Genomic DNA, 26,063 nt, shown 5'->3' with positions numbered 1-26,063 from the left:
TGTGTTAAGCAAAGTAACCAAGGGCAGTGTACATTTTAGCCAATAAGTTTAAATGTGTAACCTCAATTGGTATGAGACCAATTGGAGGTGGAACTAGGCACAAAATGTGCCAACTTTCATTGAGAAAACATACCAAAATTCTGCTTGCAAGGTGACCTAAGAAAATGACCAATTCGGATTAAGTGCAATTGAAACCTGAAAACTGACCAATTGGGCAGCAGTGAGTGTTTAGGCCATAACTCACTCAAAACAGGTCCAATTGATCTGAAATTTTAACCATGAATAGTTAAGACCCATACCTACAAGTCTTATGAAGACACCAAAACCCAGAAATGACCAGAAGCAAGTCAAAAAGCTTGCACAAGTTCGGGTCCAAAAACTGGCCGAACCAAAGTTGACCAAATTGACCTAAAATTGACCTAATTTGATATTAATTGACCAGCAATAGTATAATGACCATAACTTGGTCTACTTAACTCGGATTGACCTAAAATTTTGCCCCGCGTGCAATAAGACATAGATCTACAAGTTTGTAGTTTTGACCGAAACCCGAAAACCGAGGGAACTAGGTCGTCCGGTTAGGTCAAACTAGTATCCCGGAATCCAGCAAATTGCAAGAAAATGCACTAAACAAGGAAATGAGTTTGGTAAAACGTACCAACCCTAAAACCCTATCGAATGTGACATATTAAGGACACCAAAACCTAATTTACCTTAAACGCATCGAGGGTCGGTATATTAGGTAATTAAGCAAATAAATGTATTCAGTGAATTGTTTATCGAACATTATCGTTAGAGGCAAATTAATATATCTATGAAAAAATTCAAATTGTGTTTCTCAGTTAACAAGGACTCAAAGAAAAGGGGCGTAAATCGAGTCAAGACCAGGAGACAATTATCAGAGGTTTGTGCACAACTAGTTTTTAACTGATTTTGTTTTGAATATTTCATATGATTAAATGACATATTTTTCTTATGTATTGTGTTTAACAAGCATTGGATTTAATTCAATGATTATTGAAATTGTTATAGTATGTATGAATTTAGCTTTGTGAAATGGTATTTACACAAGTATTAAGCATTGTTATGGATTGAATAAATTATGTTTTGGAAAATTGTGATAGAACATGTTTTGAATTGTGATGGTAATTTTCATGGAAAAATGTAAATTTATGATTTGAATTGTGATGAGCATAAAAATTATTGGATATTGAAATTGACTTTGAATCGAATTATATTGTGATTTATGCTCACTAAAATGATTGTGATATTATTTTATATCTCACTATAAATGCTTGACTAGGTTATTACCCGTCTCTCTCATTTGTTAAGAAGACAACAGAGTTAGTTGTGTTTTGATTACCATGGTACGTGCACAGGCTTAGATTTTCCTCTGATGTGAGGTTAGATCTAAGTTTATTTTATCGTTATGGCCCTTGCGGAAGATTCATTATTGTGATGGTATCATGCACGATGAATCGACCTCCCCGATCATAGGGAGTTATAATCTGAATCGACATCCCCGACCATAGGGAGTTAGAATCACATCGAATATGGCCCTTTCGGATTAGTCTTGCATATTAGTGAGATAAAGATTGATTTTTGAGATACAGAATGGCTTTTGAATGGTAAGAAATTGTGAATTCAATTATGGTTTATGTATAATTGATTTTGTTGGAATTACTTAAATGGTTAGTCATGATTTGATAAATCGAATTTTGTGATCAAAGTCATTTATACAAATGATTTACATTATTGGCAACGAATATTTTGAGATTTGAAATTTGATGAGTATTCAGATTCCCAATTTATTTACTGTAAATTTTGTCAATGTATATTGTACTATGTTTTAAATTATAGTTGTGCACCACTGAGTTCACCACTCAGCGATAGCTTTGTATGCTGTCGCAGGTAAGAAGAGCATAGAGCAGTAAGTAAATTTCCTTGAAGATATATTCAGATCAGCTCCAGGTATATCATAGATATACCCATGTACATAGGTTTTGATGTAAGCATGTAATAATATGTATGTAAATTATTTGAGCAGTTGTATAGAAACTCTTGTAAAATATTTTGGTATGTAATTAAATGTAAATTATCGTGAATGTAAATCTGAGATTTCATTTACTTAAATAGTTTTGTATTATATTTCTTGTATCTCAGTCTTTGAAAAATCACTATGGATTTGAATTGAGAAATATGTTGTGTTGAGAAATATATTGGAGTTGAGATTTGCAAATACATATTGAAGTGCTTTTTACAGGTTTTCTGAAGAACTGTTTTATCCAAAATACAGATGGCACTCTGCCAAAATTTTCTGAAACTCCAATTAAGTCAAATGTGTCGCTTTATCACTTCATTCAAAAGGTTTTTAACACCTGTAAATAGTGCTCACCACTGTAAAAGAAGTAAGAAAAGTTTTGAAAATCCCTTGTAGTGTATTTAATGGGTTATCAGTAGACGGAGTTGGTAATGCATTAGGTATACTACGGGATCATGTTATGCCTTACAGAGGGGTAGGGTGTGACATGTTTTAGTGGTATCAGAGCAATGGTTTTAAAGTGAATTTCGAACTGTGAAATTGAAATCTTTTTATCGGTAACTACAACTGCTCAAATGTTTGATAGATATAGTACATTTACATCATAAATGTGAACTAATGGAGAGGAATCTCCTTATGTTGGTTGTACAGGATAGAAAATTCTGTGAGAAAAGATATGGAAGAGAAGAATGAGACAATAGAACAGTCTGTGATGGCAGGAGAACAAGTTGAGGCCCCAGCTCCACAAAATGTCGAAGGCCTGACTGTACCAGTTTTACCGGTACAAATTACTGCACAAATGGCCCAGCAAATGGCCACTTTCTTCCAACAAATGGCTAATAATCTGTCAGCCCAAGACCAAGTACAGACCCAACCCCCACAAGGGCAACATGAAATGGAAAAGAGGGAGAAACCTATGGGTCAGAGCTCGAACAGTAATTTGAGAAAGAGAAAAGAATTTGAGGAACCCCGAACTCAGGGATACGATAGAGGTGGATCATTAAGACAGAGACCACCAAGGTCCAGTCGTCGAACAACTAGAAGTTCCTACCCTTCCCGCCAATGTGAAACTTGTAGAAGATATCATGGAGGTATTTGTCGTAAGGCCTCTGGAGCCTGCTACAATTGTGGAAAACTTGGACACTTTGCTAAAGATTGTGCTAAACCACCTCGATCTGCTCTCCAGAGTTCACAGACCGTCAGTCAGAGTCAAGATAGAAATAGAGTTGGTATTCCTCACCTCTATAACACAGTGAATCAACCCGAATATAGTAGTGCACCAGTCGGAGTGTCCACTATGCGCCAAGTAAAAGGAGCAGAAACTTCAGATGTAGCTGCTGGTAAGTTTTTAATTTTTGAAAGAAACAATTAGTTATTATTTGATCCCAGCACTACTTAGTTGTGTGTTAGTGTCAGAACTATATGTTCTGTTGTCATTCCTTTACATGGGAACGAATTTTGATGTATTAGTGACTAGTCCTTTAGGATAATAACTATAATAACAAGTATGATTGACATTACTTTTGGAAGAATTGTTAGCTAAAAGTATTTTCTAACATACCATAAATTATAAAGTTAAATGGCGAGCCTACTTAATGTAAGGCAAGAGGACCTAAAAGTAAGTTACAGTAATAGAATTGCTCTAGATGAGGGCAAAGATGTTACTATTAGTAATTGTCAAAGGAAATTGTAATCAGAATTAGTTTGGGATATTAGTGGATTCGAGAAAGATAAGATGTTAGAAAACCTAGTCCATGAGGTTATAACGTAGTGACTATATAATGTTCTCGATGTTTGTATTGTAAGCTGCAGATTACAGTACCGACACTGGATTATTATGTAGAGCTACGTGTTTCCTCGTGGTACAATAAGTAAGAATATTTGTAAGTAATCTATAAATTGATACAGTTGCACCCGAATAGGGTACTATTACTGGAAATAAATGTGAAAATTTTAGTCAGAAATTTAAAACTTCAGAACTAGCCTGTCGAAAGACTACACTTGTAAGGTAGCTGGAGTCAGTAACTCGGTTACAATAATGTGAACTACCAGTACCACAGTAATTGCTATAAGCTTAGAGATATCAGTACAACGTATCATCCTCAGACAGATGGACAATTGAAACAAGTAATTCAGGTAAATTCAGAAACTCATTGAGTTCCTATAAATAATGAAATGAAATGATAAAAATAACTCAGAACTGTGATAAGCCCTCAAGAATATATCGAGAACTTGTGTCATTGAATCCGAGAGGAGATGGGACAGATACATCCCACTAACAGAATTTGTATACATTAATAAGTGTCAAGCTAGCATACAAGTGGCACCCTATGAAACATTGTAAGGGAACAGATAACTATGGATTTTGTGATGAGATTTCTGAGGACAGAATAGTCATGATGCAATATAGGTTATAGTTGATAGACTAACCTCGTCTAATAACTTTTGGCCAGTAAGTATTGACTATAGAATTGAAAGATTTGCCATATTGTACATATATGAGATTGTAAAACAGCAGGGAGGGCCAGTATCTATTGTGTCCGAGAGATCCTAGGTTCACTTCTAGATTCAGGGTAGTCTTCAGAGAGCCCTAGGAACTAGATTGAACTTCAAAGACAAGATTCCACCCATGCATGATGGCCACCGAGAGGGTTATTCAGATATTGGAGGATATGCTACGAGATTGTGTGATTGAATTTGAAGGTAGTTGGGATACACACTTGCCTTTGATTGAGTTTGCTTATAACACAACGCCTACCAATCAAGCATTGGGATGCCTCCATATGAAGCTTTGTATGGTAGAAAGTGCAGAACTCCCCTATGTTGGGATGAGGTAGGTGAAAGGAAGATCATTGGGCCAGAAATTGTCCAGCAGACAGAGGAAAAGATCAAATTGATTAGAGATAGACTCAAGGCTGCATCAGACCTTCAGAAGTCCTATGTTGATATGAAAAGAAGAGATATTGAGTACGCAGTGGGTGATAAGGTATTCCTCAAAGTTCTCCTTGGAAGAGGATTATGAGATTTGGCAGAAAGGGGAAACTGAGTCCTCGTTTCATCGGACCATATGAGGTTCTGGAAAGAGTGGGTCCTTTGGCATATCGGTTGGCATTACCTCCAGAGCTAGCAAAGATACACAGTGTCTTCCATGTATCCATGTTAAGGAGGTACATATTAGACCCATCTCATGTATTATCAGTTAAAGAGATTGAGTTAAATCCAGACCTCTCATATGAGGAAGAACCCATAAAAATTCTGGCTTATGAGGTGAAGCAGCTGAGAAACAAACAGATACACCTGGTTAAAGTGCTGTGGAACCATCATTCAGTCCAGGAAGCTACTTGGGAACGTGAAGAGGATATGAGGAGACAGCACCCACAGCTGTTCAGAGACTAATGCCAGGTAAAATTTCGAGACGAAATTTATTTAAGGGGGGGAGAATTGTAACACCCCAAAGTTCGGTAGTGCGTTCTACTGCTCCGGTGACCAGTATTGTCCGGACAGCTAGGATGCCTAGAACTACACTTTGACATGAGGGAGGAGACATAAAATAATGAAATACAAGAAAAGAAAATACAAGAAAAACAAAGGAAAAATAATAGCAAAGAAATGTGATCAAGTTAAACGAGCCGGGAAACCTAACGATGGGTGACCGCACTGGGAAGTCACGGCGTGGACCGTTGACTAGCCCTGGACTTCGGGGAACCCTAGAAAACATTTTTAGGACTTAAATAGACCTTTATTGAAGAATAAATATCATTAGAAAGATCAAAGAAAAATTAAATAATTAGTACAAAGAAAAGTGAGAAATCGAAAAACGGACAAAACCCGGTGTTACCGAAAAATCGGGAATTTAACCCGAACAGGGGCATTATGGTCATTTGACATCCCGAATTGTCTTTTGACCTAAATGTCCATTAAAAATAAATAATATTACACTTAGAAAATAAAATGAAAAATTAATTTGGGGGTACCTAATACAAATAGCCAAAAGTGGAGTGAAAATGGTGTAAATAAAACATTTAACTTATTATATGATTTAATCTAAGCAAGTGGACCACTAAAGAATTAATTAAAGGCTAAATGGGGCAGGTGTACACCTATTATACCATCAGCAATTTCATCTTCCTCACTTGGAATCACCATGCCGTACCAAATTCTCCAAAGAAAACTCCCATGGCCACCCACCTTCAAAGCTTAATAATCCCATGATCAAGCCTCCTTTTCCCACACCTTTCTTCATGAAAGTTTGTCTACTCATCACAAGGAAGAGTTTGATACCAAATTTGAGAAGTTTAAGCAAGGTTTAACAAGCTCCAACCATAAGGTAAGTTAGCATTTTTGAAGATTTCTTTGATAAACTTTGTATACATGTTATGGGTGTTGGTTTTGTGAAGGAAATTTTTAAGTTTGAAGAGTATTGAGATATCCATTTTTGGGCAGCCATGTAATCATGTATTGATGAAGTATTTGTACATATAATTGATGAGAATTATGTTGGTTGTGATGATTTAATATCCTAGTGAATTATTTCACATATATATGGTGATTTATGCACTTGGATGGGAATTGGTAAATTGTAGGGCACTTTGATGTTGAAGGACAATTTTCGGCAGCTTGGGAACACTTGAGTAAATGTATGTATTCATGGAAGTGTAGGCAGAATGTTGACATAGAAGGATTGATGGATATGTGTATGAAATTATTTTGTAAAATGTATGTGAGAATTAGTGATGTTTAGGTGTGTATGTGATTGTATTTAGACTTTGTAAATGTGAACTTTAATTGGTGTATTGAAGATAATTGTAATCTGCCCAAAGTGAGGATAATGTAAAGTGGGATGTGGTTTTGGTAATGTACCAAAACAGATTTGGTAGGGAAGCAAACATATTGCAAGGTAAATGTGTGTAATTGATGTGTGTTAAGCAAAGTAACCAAGGGCAGTGTACATTTTAGCCAATAAGTTTAAATGTGTAACCTCAATTGGTATGAGACCAATTGGAGGTGGAACTAGGCACAAAATGTGCCAACTTTCATTGAGAAAACATACCAAAATTCTGCTTGCAAGGTGACCTAAGAAAATGACCAATTCGGATTAAGTGCAATTGAAACCTGAAAACTGACCAATTGGGCAGCAGTGAGTGTTTAGGCCATAACTCACTCAAAACAGGTCCAATTGATCTGAAATTTTAACCATGAATAGTTAAGACCCATACCTACAAGTCTTATGAAGACACCAAAACCCAGAAATGACCAGAAGCAAGTCAAAAAGCTTGCACAAGTTCGGGTCCAAAAACTGGCCGAACCAAAGTTGACCAAATTGACCTAAAATTGACCTAATTTGATATTAATTGACCAGCAATAGTATAATGACCATAACTTGGTCTACTTAACTCGGATTGACCTAAAATTTTGCCCCGCGTGCAATAAGACATAGATCTACAAGTTTGTAGTTTTGACCGAAACCCGAAAACCGAGGGAACTAGGTCGTCTGGCTAGGTCAAACTAGTATCCCTAATCCAAAGAAATTGCAAGAAAATGCACTAAACAAGGAAATGAGTTTGGTAAAACGTACCAACCCTAAAACCCTATCGAATGTGACATATTAAGGACACCAAAACCTAATTTACCTTAAACGCATCGAGGGTCGGTATATTAGGTAATTAAGCAAATAAATGTATTCAGTGAATTGTTTATCGAACATTATCGTTAGAGGCAAATTAATTTAGCACTGAAACACTTCAAATTGTGTTTCTCAGTTAACAAGGACTCAAAGAAAGGCGAAATACTGAGTCAAGACCAGGAGACAATTATCAGAGGTTTGTGCACAACTAGTTTTTAACTGATTTTGTTTTGAATATTTCATATGATTAAATGACATATTTTTCTTATGTATTGTGTTTAACAAGCATTGGATTTAATTCAATGATTATTGAAATTGTTATAGTATGTATGAATTTAGCTTTGTGAAATGGTATTTACACAAGTATTAAGCATTGTTATGGATTGAATAAATTATGTTTTGGAAAATTGTGATAGAACATGTTTTGAATTGTGATGGTAATTTTCATGGAAAAATGTAAATTTATGATTTGAATTGTGATGAGCATAAAAATTATTGGATATTGAAATTGACTTTGAATCGAATTATATTGTGATTTATGCTCACTAAAATGATTGTGATATTATTTTATATCTCACTATAAATGCTTGACTAGGTTATTACCCGTCTCTCTCATTTGTTGAGAAGACAACAGAGTTAGTTGTGTTTTGATTACCATGCTACGTGCACAGGCTTAGATTTTCCTCTGATGTGAGGTTAGATCTAAGTTTATTTTATCGTTATGGCCCTTGCGGAAGATTCATTATTGTGATGGTACTGTGCACGATGATTCGACCTCCCCGACCATAGGGAGTTAGAATCTGATTCGACCTCCCCGACCATAGGGAGTTAGAATCACATCGAATATGGCCCTTTCGGATTAGTCTTGCATATTAGTGAGATAAAGATTGATTTTTGAGATACAGAATGGCTTTTGAATGGTAAGAAATTGTGAATTCAATTATGGTTTATGTATAATTGATTTTGTTGGAATTACTTAAATGGTTAGTCATGATTTGATAAATCGAATTTTGTGATCAAAGTCATTTATACAAATGATTTACATTATTGGCAACGAATATTTTGAGATTTGAAATTTGATGAGTATTCAGATTCCCAATTTATTTATCAGTAAATTTTGTCAATGTATATTGTACTATGTTTTAAATTATAGTTGTGCACCATCGAGTTCACCACTCAATGATAGCTTTGTATCTTTGTCAGCAGTAAGAAGAGCATAGAGCGATAAGTAAATTTCCTTGAAGATATATTCAGATCACCTGTGTATATCATAGATATACCCATGTACATAGGTTTTGATGTAAGCATGTAATAATATGTATGTAAATTATTTGAGCAGTTGTATATAAACTCTTGTAAAATATTTTGGTATGTAATTAAATGTAAATTATCGTGAATGTAAATCTGAGATTTCATTTACTTAAATAGTTTTGTATTATATTTCTTGTATCTCAGTCTTTGAAAAATCACTATGGATTTGAATTGAGAAATATGTTGTGTTGAGAAATATATTGGAGTTGAGATTTGCAAATACATATTGAAGTGCTTTTTACAGTTTGTCAAGAACTGTTTTATCCAAAATACAGATGGCACTCTGCCAAAATTTTTACAGAAACTCCAATTAAGTCAAATGTGTCAGTTTTATCACTTCAGTTCAAAAAGGTTTTTAACACCTGTAAATAGTGCTCACCACTGTAAAAGAAGTAAGAAAAGTTTTGAAAATCCCTTGTAGTGTATTTAATGGGTTATCAGTAGACGGAGTTGGTAATGCATTAGGTATACTACGGGATCATGTTATGCCTTACAGAGGGGTAGGGTGTGACAGAAATCTACAAAGAAATTGGCTTGAATCAAGGTAGATGAACGCTTTGCATGAAATGGCCATGGGAGAGTTTAAGGAAACCATTTTCTGCAAAGAAGAATTCATAGAGAAGAAGATGATGACTTAGTGGAAGATTTGTCCATTTGATTTATATAGTGCCACCAAGCTCCACTAATTGAATTTACATTAAAATATTTCAAGATTTTCCCTAATTTGCAATAATGCCCTCTTAATTCTTTAATTTACATTATGTGTAATATTTATTATTTTCATGGCATTTTCAAAATTTAACACTACTAATTTTTCATGGACATTTATGTCAAAATTCAACTCTAGGTGTCAATTAACCAAAATGCCCCTCTTCGGGTTGTATTTCCGATTTTTCGATGACACCGATTTAATCCTTGTCCCGCCGATTTTCTTAAATTTTTGTTTTTATTTGTACTGACTTACTAATTTTTCTTTGATATTTTCAATGTCAATTATACTTCAATAGATGTTTATTTAAGTCCTAAAAATATTTCTCAGGGTTTCCTACAGTCCAGGGCTAGTCAACGGTCCACGCCGTAACTTCCTAGTGCGGTCACCCATCGCTATGATTTTTGGCTTGTTTAACTTAGTTACATTTCATTGTTATTATTTTTCCTTTATTTTCTTGTATTTTTCTCTATTGTATTTCATTATTTCATATCTCCTCACTAATATTTAAGTATAATTCTAGGCATTCTAGCTGTCCGGACAAACACTGGTCACCAGAACAGTAGAACGCACTACCGAATGTAAGGGTGTTACAATCAGCCCCAGTGCCAACCTGTACACATTGTGGTAGGAGTCACAGAGGAGAATGCCAATTACTAACTGGAGGCTATTTCCATTATGGAGCTACATACCACCAATTGTGGGATTGTCCATTGAGAAATGTTTTCACTGCTCCACCACAGACTAAGAGGTCTACCCCAGCTGCCCAGAGGGGTAAAAGACCTGCTAGACTAGAGGCAGCTAGTACTTCAAAAAAGGGTACTTTAGAGACAGCTGAGAGGCCTGAAGCCAGAGTAGCACCATGTGCATATGCCATCTAGGCTCGGGAGGAGCCAGATCCAGCAAATGTCATGAGGGGTATATTTTCTCTCTATGACATGTTTGTATATGCATTGATAGACTCTGGTTCTACGCATTCATACATATGCATTGCACCACCAGTAGATAAAAGGGTACAAAAAGAAGGATTAGAAGAAGACATACTTGTCACTAACCCTTTAGGCCATTGTGTGATGGTAAAGAAGGTCTATAAGGGTTGTCCCTTGATGATATAGGGATATGAATTTCCGGCTGATTTGATTGAGTTACCATTCCACGAGTTTGATGTGATATTACGTATGGATTGGTTATCACACCATCAGGTGATGGTGGATTGTCGGCTAAAGAGGATCACTCTAAAAACAGTAGAGGGTGATGAGATAATGGTTGTGGGGGAAGGAATGGGTTGCCTTTCTAGTATTATATTAGCCACGATAGCCAAGAGATTGATAAGGAAGGGTTGTGAGGCTTTCCTAGCACATGTGATTGACACCAGGAAGACTAACCCGAGTTTACATGATATCCCCACAATAAGTGATTTTTTGGATGTATTTCAGAAGGAGCTGTAGGGTTTGCCACCAGATAGAGAGGTGGAGTTTGCCATTGAGGTTATGCTGAGTACTGCACCAATTTCAATTGCTCCATATAGAATGGCACCTACTAAGTTGAAGGAGTTGAAAGTTCAATTACAAGAGTTACTGGATAAGGGTTTCATACGCCCTAGTGTGTCGCCCTGGGGAGCACTGGTGCTATTTGTTTAAAAGAATAATGGTACACTCTGGCTTTGCAAAGATTACCAGCAGCTGAATAAGATGACAGTGAAGAACAAATACCCTTTACCACGGATAGATGATCCATTTGATCAGTTAAAGGGAACCGATGTATTTTCAAAGATAGACCTTAGATCAGGCTATCATCAGTTGAGGGTAAAGGAGGTAGATGTGCCAAAGACTGATTTGAGGACCTGGTATGGGCATTACGAGTTTCTAGTGATGCCATTTGGGTTGACGAATGCACCAACAACATTCATGGACCTAATGAACCATGTCTTTCACTTTTACTTGGATCGGTTCATAGTAGTCTTTATAGATGACATTTTGGTATATTCTAAGAACTAGAATGAGCATGATGAGCACCTGAGAGTGGTATCATAGATAATGCAAGAGAAGTAGTTACATGCTAAGTTGTCTAAGTGTGATTTCTGGCTAGATGAGATTGCCTTCCTTGGACACATTGTATCAGCAGATGGAATCAGGATAGATCCAAAGAAAATTGAAGCTGTAATGGATTGGAAGCCTCCTAAGAATACAATAGAAGTTAGAAGTTTCTTGGGGCTAGCTAGGTACTACAAGAGATTTGTGAAGGGGTTCTCCCTTACAGCAGCCCCATTGATTAAGTTACTGCACAAAAATGTGAAGTTCGACTGTAGTGATAAGTGCCAAGCCAGTTTCAAGAAACTGAAGGCTATGCTTACAGAAGCACCTATGTTAACACAACTAGTATCTGGGAAAGACTATTTGATCTACAGTGATGCCTCACATAATGGCCTCGGGAGTTTCTTGATGCAAGAAGGGAAAGTAGTGGCCTATGCATCTATGCAGTTAAAATCGCATGAGAAAAACTATCCTACCCATGATTGGAGTTGGCAGCGATAGTGTTTGCTTTGAGATATGGAGGCATTACCTATATGGTGAAAAGTGTTACATCTACGCAGATCACAAGAGTCTGAAATATTTGCCAACCCAGAAGGAACTCAACCTTAGATAGAGGAGGTGGATTGAGTTCTTGAAAGATTATGACTATGTGATTGATTATCACCCTGGGAAGGCAAATGTGGTAGCTGATGCACTGAGTAGGAAGTCTGTAATGGCATTGAGAGCACTGAATACTCGTCTGTCTTTAGCACAAGATGGGGCTATTTTGGCTGAGTTGCAAGTGAAGCAAAATTTGCTACAGCAAATGCAAGAGGCACAGAAGCTGGATGAAAAGTTGACAACCATCATGGTTAAATTAAAAAGGGGAAGGAGACTGAATATGAGATGAAAAAAGATGGGTGCTTATTCTATAGAGGGAGAATATGTGTACCAAATGATGCAGAATTAAAGAAAACCATATTGAAAGAGGCACATAGTAGCTTTCATGTTATGCACCCAGGAAGCATAAAGATGTATCATGATTTGAAGACACATTATTGGTGGCCCAATATGAAAAAAGATATCAGTGACTATGTGGCTAGATGTTTGACATGTCAGCAGGTTAAAACTGAGCATCAAGTTCCATCAGGGTTATTGCAACCCATATCCATACCAGAGTGGAAATGGGATTGCATCACCATGGACTTTGTCACTGGATTTTCAATGACACAAAAGAAGCATGATACCGTCTAGGTGATTATTGATAAACTGACAAAGTCAGCTCACTTTCTACCAGTTAGAGCTGACTACTCACTGGAGCGTTTGGCAGAACTATATATAGCTGAAATAGTTCAGTTACATGGAGTGCCTACATCAATCATATCAGACCGAGACCTGAGGTTTACTTCGAGGTTTTGGAAGAAACTACAGGAGGCATTAGGCACTCAACTGCATCATAGTATGACTTTTCATCCCCAAACGGATGGACAGTCAGAACGAGTGATTCAAGTAACCTCTAAAGACTTGGTGAATAATTATGATTGTTAAAAGAATGATAGGGATGACATGAATTATATGATAGGTGCTTGAGGATATGCTTTGGAGTTGCATTATTGATTTTGAAGGAAGTTGGGAAAAGTACCTTCCATTGGTGGAATTTGCATATAATAACAGTTACCAAACAAGTATAAAGATGGCTCCATATGAAGTGTTATGTGGGAAGAGATGCAGAACCCCATTGTGTTGGACAGAACTGGGTGAGGACAAGATTGTAGGGCCAGATCTTGTGAGACAGAGTGAGAAAAAAGTAAAACTCATCAGAGAGAATTTAAAAGCCACCTCAGATAAGCAAAAATCATATGCATATTTAAAAAGAAAAGACATAGGGTATGAAGTGGGAGACAAAGTGTTCCTGAAAGTATTACCATGAAAGAAAGTACTAAGATTTGGGAAGAAGAGTAAGCTAAGCCCTAGGTTTATTAGTCCATACGAGGTCATTAAACATGTGGGTCCAGTAGCCTACAGGCTAGCTTGACCACCTGAGCTGGACAAGATCCACAACGTATTTCATGGGTTGATGCTAAAAAGGTATAGATCATATCCTTCACATGTCATATCAACAGAAAAGATAGATGTGCAGCCTGACTTGACATATGAAGAGGAACCAATAAGAGTCTTAGCACGAGAAGTTAAGGAACTCTAGAACAAAAGGATTCTGTTGGTGAAAGTACTTTGGAGGCACCATAATATTGAAGAAGTGTGACACCCTTTACCCGACTACAGTGTAGCCGAGCAAGTTATGCCACTCAGTGTGCCGGAGCACTCTATTTTATCTTAATTCATTTTTTTATCATAGTTTTGAATATGACTTGTGAAATATAATTCATTTTAAGCCATTTATCGAAATTACTATTTATTTGAGGTTCCGAAAATTTTAAAGAAAATCCGGCGGAGTGCCGGCTAAAAATGGAGAAAACAGTTCTTCGGAACCTGTGGAAAACACTTCCTATATTCATTTTCCATCATCTCAACTCCATTTATCAAATTCTCAGCAATGTTCAATCTCAGTTCTCATTCATCCATCTCATATGATACCATGCATAAATCATAGATAAACATTCACTTTTCCATTTACAACCACACTTTTCATTATTTACATGAATATCAAAATACATTACATAAGTTTCAAATACATATGAGAAAATAAAATCAATTACAAAATACCAAAATGACATCTAGCGTCCTACCAATGCACTGCAGACAGTGAGGTGACACAGACACTATGCAGAACTGCAGGATGGACTCACCCAATCTGTGGTCTATTGGCTCTCGATCAGTATCTTCAGTACCTACGCGTTGCAAGAGCGACGCGCTAAGCATAAAGCTTAGTGGTGCAAATAATAAAATAGAAAGAAATAATATGCCAATAAAAAAAAATCATAATTTCTTAGCCATTGTGTTCATAAGAACTGAATAATTACCAACTTAATGTTTAGTCGAGGGTTAATTACGTTTTATGATATTAACTTCTTCATGTATTTTGTTAATTATTTTCTTCATGATCTGAGTTTCTTTGTATTCTATCGTAATCATTCCTGATATTTAATTTTCGTATTTTCTTTAACAATCAGTTCAATTTACAGTTATACTTTTCCATGCCCAAGTAACCTATACTAGGCATCGGATCGATAACGGGTCGTTGGCTTTGACACCGCGCGGTGCCTCGGGCCGTCATACCATGGGACGCAGAACGTCAACTACGTATGCAGTCATTATGGCTAAAAAGCCACGATATCACATAATTGGCATAAAAGCCATGAATACGGGCATAAAAGCCATGAATACGGGCATAAAGCCATGAATACAGGCATAAAGCCTTTCCTTTCGCAGTACTGCTAAAACAATACCCTATTGGCATGCCAATCTATCCAAACCAATCACATTAGGCCTACTGGGGCATTTTGCATTTTTAAGTTTCACAATTTTTGAATTTCAAGTTTTCATGTCACTATTCATTTCATTAGTCAACTAAAATGTTGACTTTTGCATAAACAATAGGTACATTGGTTTTAATACTCCCAACATACCACATTTTGTATTCAAAACTTGTTGGTTTTGGTCACTTTTTCAAAGCTTAGGTCATTTTGGCAAAATTGCCAATTTTTGGTTTTGGTGTCACTATTCACCTCATTGGTCAACAAAAAGGTTGACTTTTGGATAGAAAATAGGTGTATTGGTTTTAACACCTCAAACATACCACATTTTATATTTCAAACTTATTGGTATTGGTTGCCAATACCATTTTTAAGCTTAATGCTAATTGAGCAGAATTTTCGGTTTTCATGCTTCATCTTTACTGTTCCATTTGTTATTTTTACAGTGGGAATTTGAGGAAATGGTAAACATGAAAGTTGTTCCTTATTTTGTCTAGTTGAATTTCCCTTTTTCAATCACTCCATTTGGAGTTTTGTAGCTCAAGTTATGGCCAAAACAAGTTTACTGTTCACGTGCACTGTTCATGCTGCACTTTTGAGTTTTGGCAGATTTTGGTCCAACTTTGGTCAGTAATTTGACCAAGTTAAGTTCATAATTTGGTCTAAATTTCTTCATATGAAATGTTCTACTATGCCTTAGGTTTCCATCGGTTCAAGAATCGCCTAAATCCGAGTTTTCTAGAGAGAGTTATAGTCATCCAAACATGGCTGCTCAAAGCAAAATCTGCAGAGTTGCAGGTTTGAACAGTAACTGTGACTGCCATTTGGGTTAGGTTCTGGTCATAATTTGGGGTAGGTTTCATCATGAAAGTTGTTTTTCTATGTCTTAACTTGTTTCTGTAAAAATTTCAGGTCAATTGACCAAATCTACAGTAAGTTATGGCCAAATGAACAGTTACTGTTTATTTGGTCATTCTGCAGGGGCTGTTTGCAGGGTATCCGGATTGGGGCCAAGTTTTGGTCCTCTTGCTTTGGTCTTTTGGGCAGGGTTTCTTCAACAAAAATGTGCTATTATAAGCCTAGTTTCATGTCCAATTGGCCAAACATCAATTGGACTATCACAGCCCAAGTTATGACAGTGCAAAGGGACTGAATTTTTAGTCCCTATGCTGCTGTCCTAGGGCAGCCTGCAACCTCACCTTGCCATAGTATTTTTCAGTCCCATTTATGGTCAAAACATCTAAAATGGTCACTAATTGACCATTACAATGTGCCCTAACAATTTCCTAAGCCAAATCACATTTTCACCTTTCCAAACCCTAAGTTCCAAATCAATTTACCCATAAACCTCAATTTAACACACTAGTTCAACATCTATATAGATATATAGCTTAAACATAATTTTCAATTCATGCTAAGTCCATTAAAACCATCAAAACACTCCCTTATTGCTTCTTCTTAGGGCTGCCAAAATTGAAGGCATGCATAAGTATAAATTTCATTCACTTAAGTTACCAATTCTTGCTCACTTTAAAGCTTTAACATGGGATAAAGGTGATTTGAGTATACATGTGCACTAACCTCAAGTGGCAGAATTTTCCAAGCCCCTAAACCTCACTTTCTTTGTCCTTCTTGGCTGCCAAAAGCTTTAGCAAGGTGCTAGGGCAAATTTTAGTGAAGAGCTTCTAGGGTTTTAGGGTAAGGAAGCATGGAATTTAAAGCTTGAAAGAGCTTTCATGGAGGTGGCTATGGTGGAAACCCTCTCCTTCCTCTCTCTACGTTTTTGGCTGCTGGTTTTTGGTCTTTAATTTGTCTCTTTTAAATATTTAAGAAAGCTTATTAGCTTGTGATTGGTTGGTAATTTATAAATGACATCATGTGATGTCATTATTTGCATTATTTTGATTTTTCTTTGCTTTTCTTTTCTACCACATTTCAATTTAATTTTTAGCAATATTTATTCATAATTTAGACCATAATAATTATTTACTTAACTGGACAAGTCGGCCAAAAATCGTCTCTGAAGGCGAAATGACCAAAATGCCCTCCGTTTGGCTTAACGGGCCAAAATTGTCTGTACCGATTGAAAAATTTTTCTAGGTATTTTCTTGGCATTCTAATGCCATGGGAACCTCAATAACCCTTCTATGGAGTCCCAAAATTTATTTTATAATTTTTCCCTTGGGTCTAGGGCTCCTCGTTGCGAGAACCGCAACTTACCTCTGGTTACCCATCGCTTGGGCACCGGCTCGTTGAACTTGTTTGTATTTTATTTCTAAAATTTTTACTAAATTTTTCTTGTCAATATTTGAGTTATTTATGGTTTCTGACTTTAGTTTAAATATTTTTCCGGACGTTCTAGCTGTCCGGACTGACACCGGTCACCGGAACAGTAGAATGTACGGAGTTGCTACCGGGAGGGTGTTACAAGAAGCTACTTCGGAAAGCGAGGAGACGATGAGACAGTAGTTTCCTCAACTGTTTACATCAGGTAAATTTTAAGGACAAAATTTTATTTAGAGAGAAAGAGTTGTGACACCCCGAAATTTTTCGAGCTCTAAATAGTATCATTTTTCAGTCAATGAATACTACTATTCAAAGCTAGTTTGAGCACTAAAAATAAGATAAAAAAAAATTGCAAATAAGCAGAATAAAAAAAATCAAGTAACCATTTGGTTATGAAAAATATCGGTATTAATGAAAAAGATGGATTATAAACCGATGAAGGACATTTTGGTCAATTCACCCCTAGAGTTGATTTTTGACCAAAGTGTCAATTAAATTAAGTGAAAATTTATGTAATAAAATATGAAGAAATTTTGATAAAAATTTAAAAAGAAATGTGTAATCAAAAGAAGAAAAGAAAGAAATAAAAAAAATAAATTTTAGTTATGACATAAGCATGACAAATGATGACCCAATTAAAAAAACTACTTAGAATAAGACACATAAAATTATATAAGACAAGTATATAAAGGGACAAATTCATTAAATAAAAAGCAACTTCTTCTTCTTCCTCTCCCTTCTTGGCTACCCACTCTCCCATTCCCTTTCCTCCATTTGTTTCTTTTCCAAAGCTCCAAAATCCATTCATTTCTTCCATATTTCCCATAACCCGAAACACAAAAACTTGTTAATTGACCTTGATTTGAAGATTGAGAGTAAAAAGAAGAAGAGAAATTGAAGTTTTGGAAGTGGAGAAAATCTCTCAAGTGAGGTATGTGCACTTTCATCTTAAATTCTTGTAATTTACTAGAATATAAGTTTGAATATGTGAAAATTTCATGAGAATTGAAGGGATTGATGCATGTATGAGGGCAGTGATTTTTGTCCAGCTTTGGATGGAGGCTTTGATGCATTTAATTGAAATTAAACTTGAATTCTAGCTTGGGTAAAGTGTTATACATGATTGGTGTGTTGAATTGCAAGTGATTGCATGAAATTTAGAGTATGTAGGAACTAGGGTTTTGGAAAAATTGAGGATTTTGTGCTATGGCATGAAATTAATGTTTTTGAGGCCAAATATTGACCAAATTATGTGTATTGAGCATGAAATGAAGTTGGTTGTTGAATTGAATTTATGAATGGGAAGTTGGTCAATCTGTTGAATTCTGGACCCCTAAGTCTAGCAGGTTTGAATGAACATAAGTAAAACTACATAGCTCTAATTGGTGTGAGGCCAATTGGAAATGAAACCTAAGACATAATGCTACAAATTTCATAAAGGAACCCAGCCCAGAAATGACCATAGGATACCCAAATGTAGCCTTGAATCCAGAAGTGGCAATTCTGAACCCTGCAGAATTGGCCACGTAAACAGTAAAATTAAAATTGTCATAACTCACTTTACGAAACTCCAATTAACCTGATTCTTGAATCCATGGAAACCTAAGACATAGGAGAAAATTTCATATGGAGAACTTAAGGCCAAATTAGGAACTTAACTCAACTAAATTGCTAGACAAAATTGGATTAGCAAATCTACCCTCTACCAGAACCAAACCTGGAAATCCTGAATTTTGGGTACCTGACCAGTTTTGGTAAAAATGCTATAACTCAAGCTACAAAATTGAAAATGCAGTAATTTCAAAGCTAAAATTTTCATAAGATATAGAACTAAAACTTTTCTCTTTTGACTAGAACCCAGAACATAAGGCAACTTAGAGAAATTGTTAGGAAGAGTTGGTGGTGACAATGCTGGAATTCTGAAATCCAGCGGACTTTCCTCATGACCTCCTGATACTTAACAGGTCATAACTTCTCCTATAAAATTCTAAATGAAGTGATACAAAAAGATTTGGAAATTAAGACAAAGCCCTAAAACTTTGTTTTAGGGACATAAAGCCAATTCTAAGCCTACGATGCTTAGAATCTAGTTACAAAAACTTGTTAAATTTCTAGTAACATGGAAAGTGTAGGGTTAGTACCCTGAAACAGTATTTGGTTAATTAGCCATAACTAGAGCTACAAAACTTGAAATTGAATGATTTAAAAAGTTCAATAAAGTTAAGATATAAAGGAACAACTTCCATGAAGGAAGTGTGGCCAAACAGATTTTGCATCTTGGCCAAATTGCTAGGGAAAGTTACAACCCCAATTCTGGAAATTTTGAATCTTTCCCAAATGACTTGAAATGTGAAAATAACTTGATGTAAATGGTTTAATAATCACATGAACTACATGAACAAGTCATTGGGACTTATGTTCCCACTATGAATAGTGTACTAATGCTTTGAAGCATGAATAACTCAAGTGATAAGATATTGAAATTTATGAACACATAAGGACATTAAATTTGCCCTTGTATGCCTAGACATATATGTATGAGTTGGATCTATTGACATGTCAATTAGGGACTACATATGCAATACTGCCCATGGCTTTTTAGCCTACCTCATGGATGATCATTGAAAGGCAATATGTGCCTAACATGGTTATTCTTCTGGCTTTTATACCTGCCCGTTGGCTTTATGTCCTACATGGTTTTACTGGCTTCATGCCTACCCGCTAGCTTCATGCCTGATAGATGAATATATGATAGGCACATGGGGTGTCTAACTAGTATACTCCCATGTATCTAGTTTTTTTTACAGTCTGTTATAGGTTACTTGGGCAATGAAATGAGTTAATTTAACTGAATATCAAACAAATAAATGGAAAAGACCAATAAACTATAAAACACTTATAAATCATGAAATGCATTCCTATTATGGTATCATACATATGAAACATGTATTTCTATTTATTTAGTTTATTTTTATTATATTATTGCATGACTAAGCAATATGCTTATCCCGTTGGTTTTCCACGTGTGGGTACTAGAGACGGAGCCTAGTAGTGATCAAATCTGCAGTAGGAGAGTGGTCACCTCAGCTGTTCATTTCGATAGGGCCCATGGACATCAAACATATGTATTCATTTTGAGCATTGTAAATAGGAAAGTTTGTAATTAATTTTGAGATTGTATAAGTTATGTAACTTATGTACTTGAACTCTATAAATGAGATAGATGATTTATATATGAATGATTATGAAAAATTTATATGAGTGGATGAAGGCATGATGAGATAGGAATTGAAATGACTGAATTAAAATATAATGACATTAAAGCTAATAATAAATAAGACAAGATAAGATAAGATGCTCTGGCTCAGAATGTGACATTCTTGCTCGGCTACGCTGTGGACTGGGTAAAGGGTGTTACAGGCTCCCTTAGTTCTCTCTCCCTTCCACCATTTTCACTCAATTAAGCTTTTAAAACCCTAGTTTCTCTCCCTAAATACCATAACTATTAGAAAAAAAAAATTTTGATTTTAGACCTTGATAAGAAGAGCAAAAGGAATAAGAGAAACTTGAAGAAATTGAAGAGTGGAAAAGTATCAATAGAGGTAAGTCTCTTTCCTAACTTAAATTAGTATATGTTCATGGAATTAAGGTTGAGTAAGTGAAAATAACATGAAAAATGAAAGAATTGTGCATTGAAATTGCACTATGGAAATTCAGCCAGCTTGAGGGAACTTAAGATTTTGTAGTGTTTGATGAGATAAAACATGAATTAGAGCTAAAGTGATGAGGTATACATGATTAGTATGCTAAATTACATGAGTATGCTTGAAATTGGGATGATGAGCAATTAGGGTTTATGGAAATTAAGGCTTTTATGGTATGTTATGCAATTGATATTATAAGATGTCACACCCTACTCCTCTGTAAGGCATAATATGATCTCGTAGTACACCTAATGAATTACCATACTTCGCCTATCGGTAATCCATTAAATATACTACAAGGAATTTTAAAACAATTTCCATTCTTTTTTAAGTTGGTGGGTAATTTTTATTAATTATTAAAAACCTTTAATTAACACTGAGTCATAAATCAAATTCTCGATTAAAATAATGGTGTTACAAAATTTATTCCAAATTTCGGCAGAGTGCTGGCTGCATTTTGAGAAAATAGTTCTTCAAACCTGAAAGGAAAACACTTCCAATATGTTTTCTCAACCACAACTCCAATACAAATTATTTTCATATCCCAATTCAACACAATCAACTCAATTCAATTTTCAAGCCATACATGGGTTCAAAACTCAAGAGGATATTTGAATATCATACTCATTAGGATAATAAAATTAATATTACAACAATATACAAGTAAAGAAATTCTCAAATTAAGATTACAATAATTTGATTTCATTACATACCAAAATAATATTACAAGAGTTTTTGTACAACTGCTCAAATAATTTACATACATATAATTACATGCACACATCAAACTCTAATGTACAAGGGTATACCTCTAATATACTTGAAGCTAATCCCAATGAGTCTTCAAGGCATAGCTATCGGAAATCTCACTCGACTGCTTTATCTTTACTTTCACCTGCGACAGCATACAAAGCTATCGCTGAGTGGCGAACTCAGTGGTGCATAACTATAATTTAAAATATAATATACAATACCTTGCCAAAATTTTAGCAAAGAATTTGGAAATCTTGAAATTCAATTAAAATTTCAAAAATCAAAATATTCATTGCCAATAAAATAAATCATTTGTTAAAAAGACTCTGCTCAAGAATTTCAATTTATCAAATCATAACTAAACATTTAAAGTAATTCTAGTAATTTATGGAAACAAATCTTAATTTTAATAAAATCAATTATGCATAACTCCCATTTGAAATCATAATTCTTACTATTTAAAACCCATTCTTCATCTCACTAACTATGCAAGACTAATCCGTAAAGGTCATCTTTGAGGTGATTCTAACTCCCTATGGTCGGGGAGATCGAATCGGGATTCTAACTCCCTATGGTCGGGGAGGTCGAATCATCGTGTACAGTACACACCACAATAATGCAACTTTCGAAAGGGCCAATGAAACACTTAGATCTAACCTCTAATAAGAGGAGAATCTAAGCCTGTGCACGCACCATGGTAATCAAAACAAAGCTAACTCCATTGTCTCCTCAACAAATGAAAGAGATGGGTAATAACCTAGTCAAGCATCTATAGTGAGATATAAAATAATATAATGAATCTCTTTGTCCTTTTTGTGAGCATAAATCACAACACAATTCAATTCAATGTCTATTCCAATATCCAATAATTTTTATGCCCATCACAATTCAAAACATTAATTTGTATTTTTTTTTCCATGCAAATCCCATTTCAATCACAAATTTCTGAAACTGGATTCATTCAATCCATATCAAAAATAAAATCATAACTTAATCATTTTCCCACAACTAAACTCATTTATACCATAACATTTTCAATAATCATTGAAATAAATTCAATAATTGGTAAACATAATACATAAAGAAACTAAAATCCTTTAACCAAATAAAATATGCAAACTTTAACAATGTAAAACTAGTTATGCACAAACCTCTTTGTTGACTAATTTACTCCACCTTTCATTTCTCCTTCGAAGATTTCCTTTTTAACTAAAACACATAAATTTAAAGTGCTTCAGTATCCATTTCTAATACTTAAATTCCAACAATTTCTTTGCAGACTTATCCTACCTATTACGGTTTATAATTTTGGGTCTTTCACATTTTTGTGTATAGTGGTACTATTCATGATATTATTCAAGTTAAAATATTAACTTTTCCATACTTAATAGATTTATTAATTCTAATTGCACTCATATACCACATTTTGGGTGTTAATTTTATTGGCATTAATTGCCAATTCAATTTTTAAGTCTCCTAAGAGAAATTGTAAATTTTAAGTTTTGGGTCACTGTATTCTACTATTCCATTAGTCTGGTTACTGTGGAAATTTGGCTAAATTTCCTTCATTAAAGTTGTTCCTTATTGTCTTAGCTTTAATTTCCTTTTTGAATCACTCTATTTGGAGTTTTGTATATCAAGTTATGCCTATTTTTCTAAGGCTAGCTGGATTGATTCAAACCCAGAAATTCTAGGTAATTTCTGGTTCTAGCAGTTTTGGTTTCTCAAATTTGGGTGACAATTCAACTTGGTTATGGGCAGAATTTAGGTTGGTGTTCTTCATAAAAGTTGTAGTGTTATGTCATATCTTTCCAATGCCACAAAAATCAGGTCATTTGGACCTTCCTAGACCAAGTTATGGTCACACTATTCATTTGGTCATTTTTGTATAGTGGCAGTGTACCAATTCCAGGTTTGACCTAATTGTTCACTAACTTAGAGTCACTTTCTGGGCATGGTTTCTATATGAAAAATTTGTCATTGTGTGTCTATTTCCATCTCCAATTGGCCTTACACCAATTAGAGTAGCAAAATTATAGTTTTGGTCCCTGAAAGGGACCTAGTCAGGCTGTCCAGTAGTGACCCCTCATCAATCCGAATTTGTCACACCCTACCCCTCTGTAAGGCATAACATGATCCCGTAGTATACCTAATGAATTACCAACTCCGTCTACTGATAACCCATTAAATACACTACAAGGGATTTTAAAAACTTTTCTTACTTCTTTTACAGTGGTGAGCACTATTTACAGGTGTTAAAGACTTTGGTGAACTGAGTGAAATAACTAACTCATTTGGTTTATTTGGAATTTCTGTAAAAATTTTGGCAGAGTGCCATTTGCATTTTGGATAAAACAGTTCTTCAGAAAACCTGTAAAAAGCACTTCAATATGTATTTGCAAATCTCAACTCCAATATATTTCTCAACACAACATATTTCTCAATTCAAATCCATAGTGATTTTTCAAAGACTGAGATACAAGAAATATAATACAAAACTATTTAAGTAAATGAAATCTCAGATTTACATTCACGATAATTTACATTTAATTACATACCAAAATATTTTACAAGAGTTTCTATACAACTGCTCAAATAATTTACATACATATTATTACATGCTTACATCAAAACCTATGTACATGGGTATATCTATGATATACCTGGAGCTGATCTGAATGTATCCTCAAAGCAACTTAATCACTGCTCTATGCTCTGCTTACCTGCGACAGCATACAAAGCTATCGCTGAGTGGTGAACTTCGATGGTGCACAACTATAATTTAAAACATAGTACAATATACATTGACAAATTTCTGATAAATAATTTGAGAATCTGAATACTGATCAAATTCCAAAACTCAAAATATTCATTGCCAATAATGTAAATCATTTGTATAAATGACTTGGAGCACAAAATTCAATTTATCAAATCATGACTATCCATTTAAGTAATTCCAACAAAATCAATTATACATAAACCATAATTGAAATCACCATTCCTTACCATTCAAAAGCCATTCTGTATCTCAAAAATCATTATGTATCTCAAAAATCATACTGTATCTCAAAAATCATACTGTATCTCAAAAATCATACTGTATCTCAAAAATCATACTGTATCTCAAAATCCATGTTGTATCTCAAAAATCAATCTTTATCTCACTAACTATGCAAGACTAATCCGAAAGGGCCATATTCGATGTGATTCTAACTCCCTATGGTCGGGGAGGTCGAATCTGATTCTAACTCCCTATGGTCGGGGAGGTCGAATCATCGTGCACAGTACCATCACAATAATGAATCTTCCGTAAGGGCCATAACGATAAAATAAACTTAGATCTAACCTCAAATCAGAGGAGAATCTAAGCCTGTGCACGTACCATGGTAATCAAAACACAACTCACTCCATTGTCTTCTCAACAAATGAGAGAGACAGGTAATAACCTAGTCAAGCATCTATAGTGAGATATAAAACAATATCACAATCCTTTTAGCGAGCATAAATCACAATATAATTCGATTCAAAGTCAATTCCAATATCCAATAATTTTTATGCTCATCACAATTCAAATAATAAAGTTTTCATTTTTTCCATGAATATTACCATCACAATTCAAAACATATTCTATCACAATTTTCCAAAACATAATTTACTTAATCCATAACAATGCTTAATACTTATGGAAATACCATTTCACAAAGCCAAATTCATACATACAATAACAATTTTCAATAATCATGGAATTAAATCCAATGCTTGTTAAACATAATTCATAAGAAAAATATATCATTTAATCATATGAAATATTCAAAACAAAATCAGTTAAAAACTAGTTGTGCATAAACCTCTGATGACTGTCTCCCTGATCTGGACTCAGTGTTTCCTTCCCTTTTCCTGAGTCTTTGGTAACTGAGAAACACAATTTGAAGTGTTTCAGTACTAATTTAAACTGTCTCTATCGATGGTGTTTGGTAAATAATGCACTGAACTCAATTATTCGCTTAATCACCTAATATACCGACCCTCGATGCGTTTTAGGTAAATTAGGTTTTAGTGTCGTTAATATGTCACACTCGATAGGGTTTTAGGTTTGGTATGTTTTACCAAAGTCATTTCCTCGCTTAGTGCATTTTAATGCAAATTGCTGGATTCCGGAATACTGGTTTGACCTAACCGGACGATCTAGT

This window comes from Hevea brasiliensis, chromosome 10 (assembly GCF_030052815.1).
Source record: "Hevea brasiliensis isolate MT/VB/25A 57/8 chromosome 10, ASM3005281v1, whole genome shotgun sequence".
In the NCBI taxonomy this organism is placed as follows: Eukaryota; Viridiplantae; Streptophyta; class Magnoliopsida; order Malpighiales; family Euphorbiaceae; genus Hevea; species Hevea brasiliensis.
Note: the sequence above shows the minus strand (reverse complement) of the source record.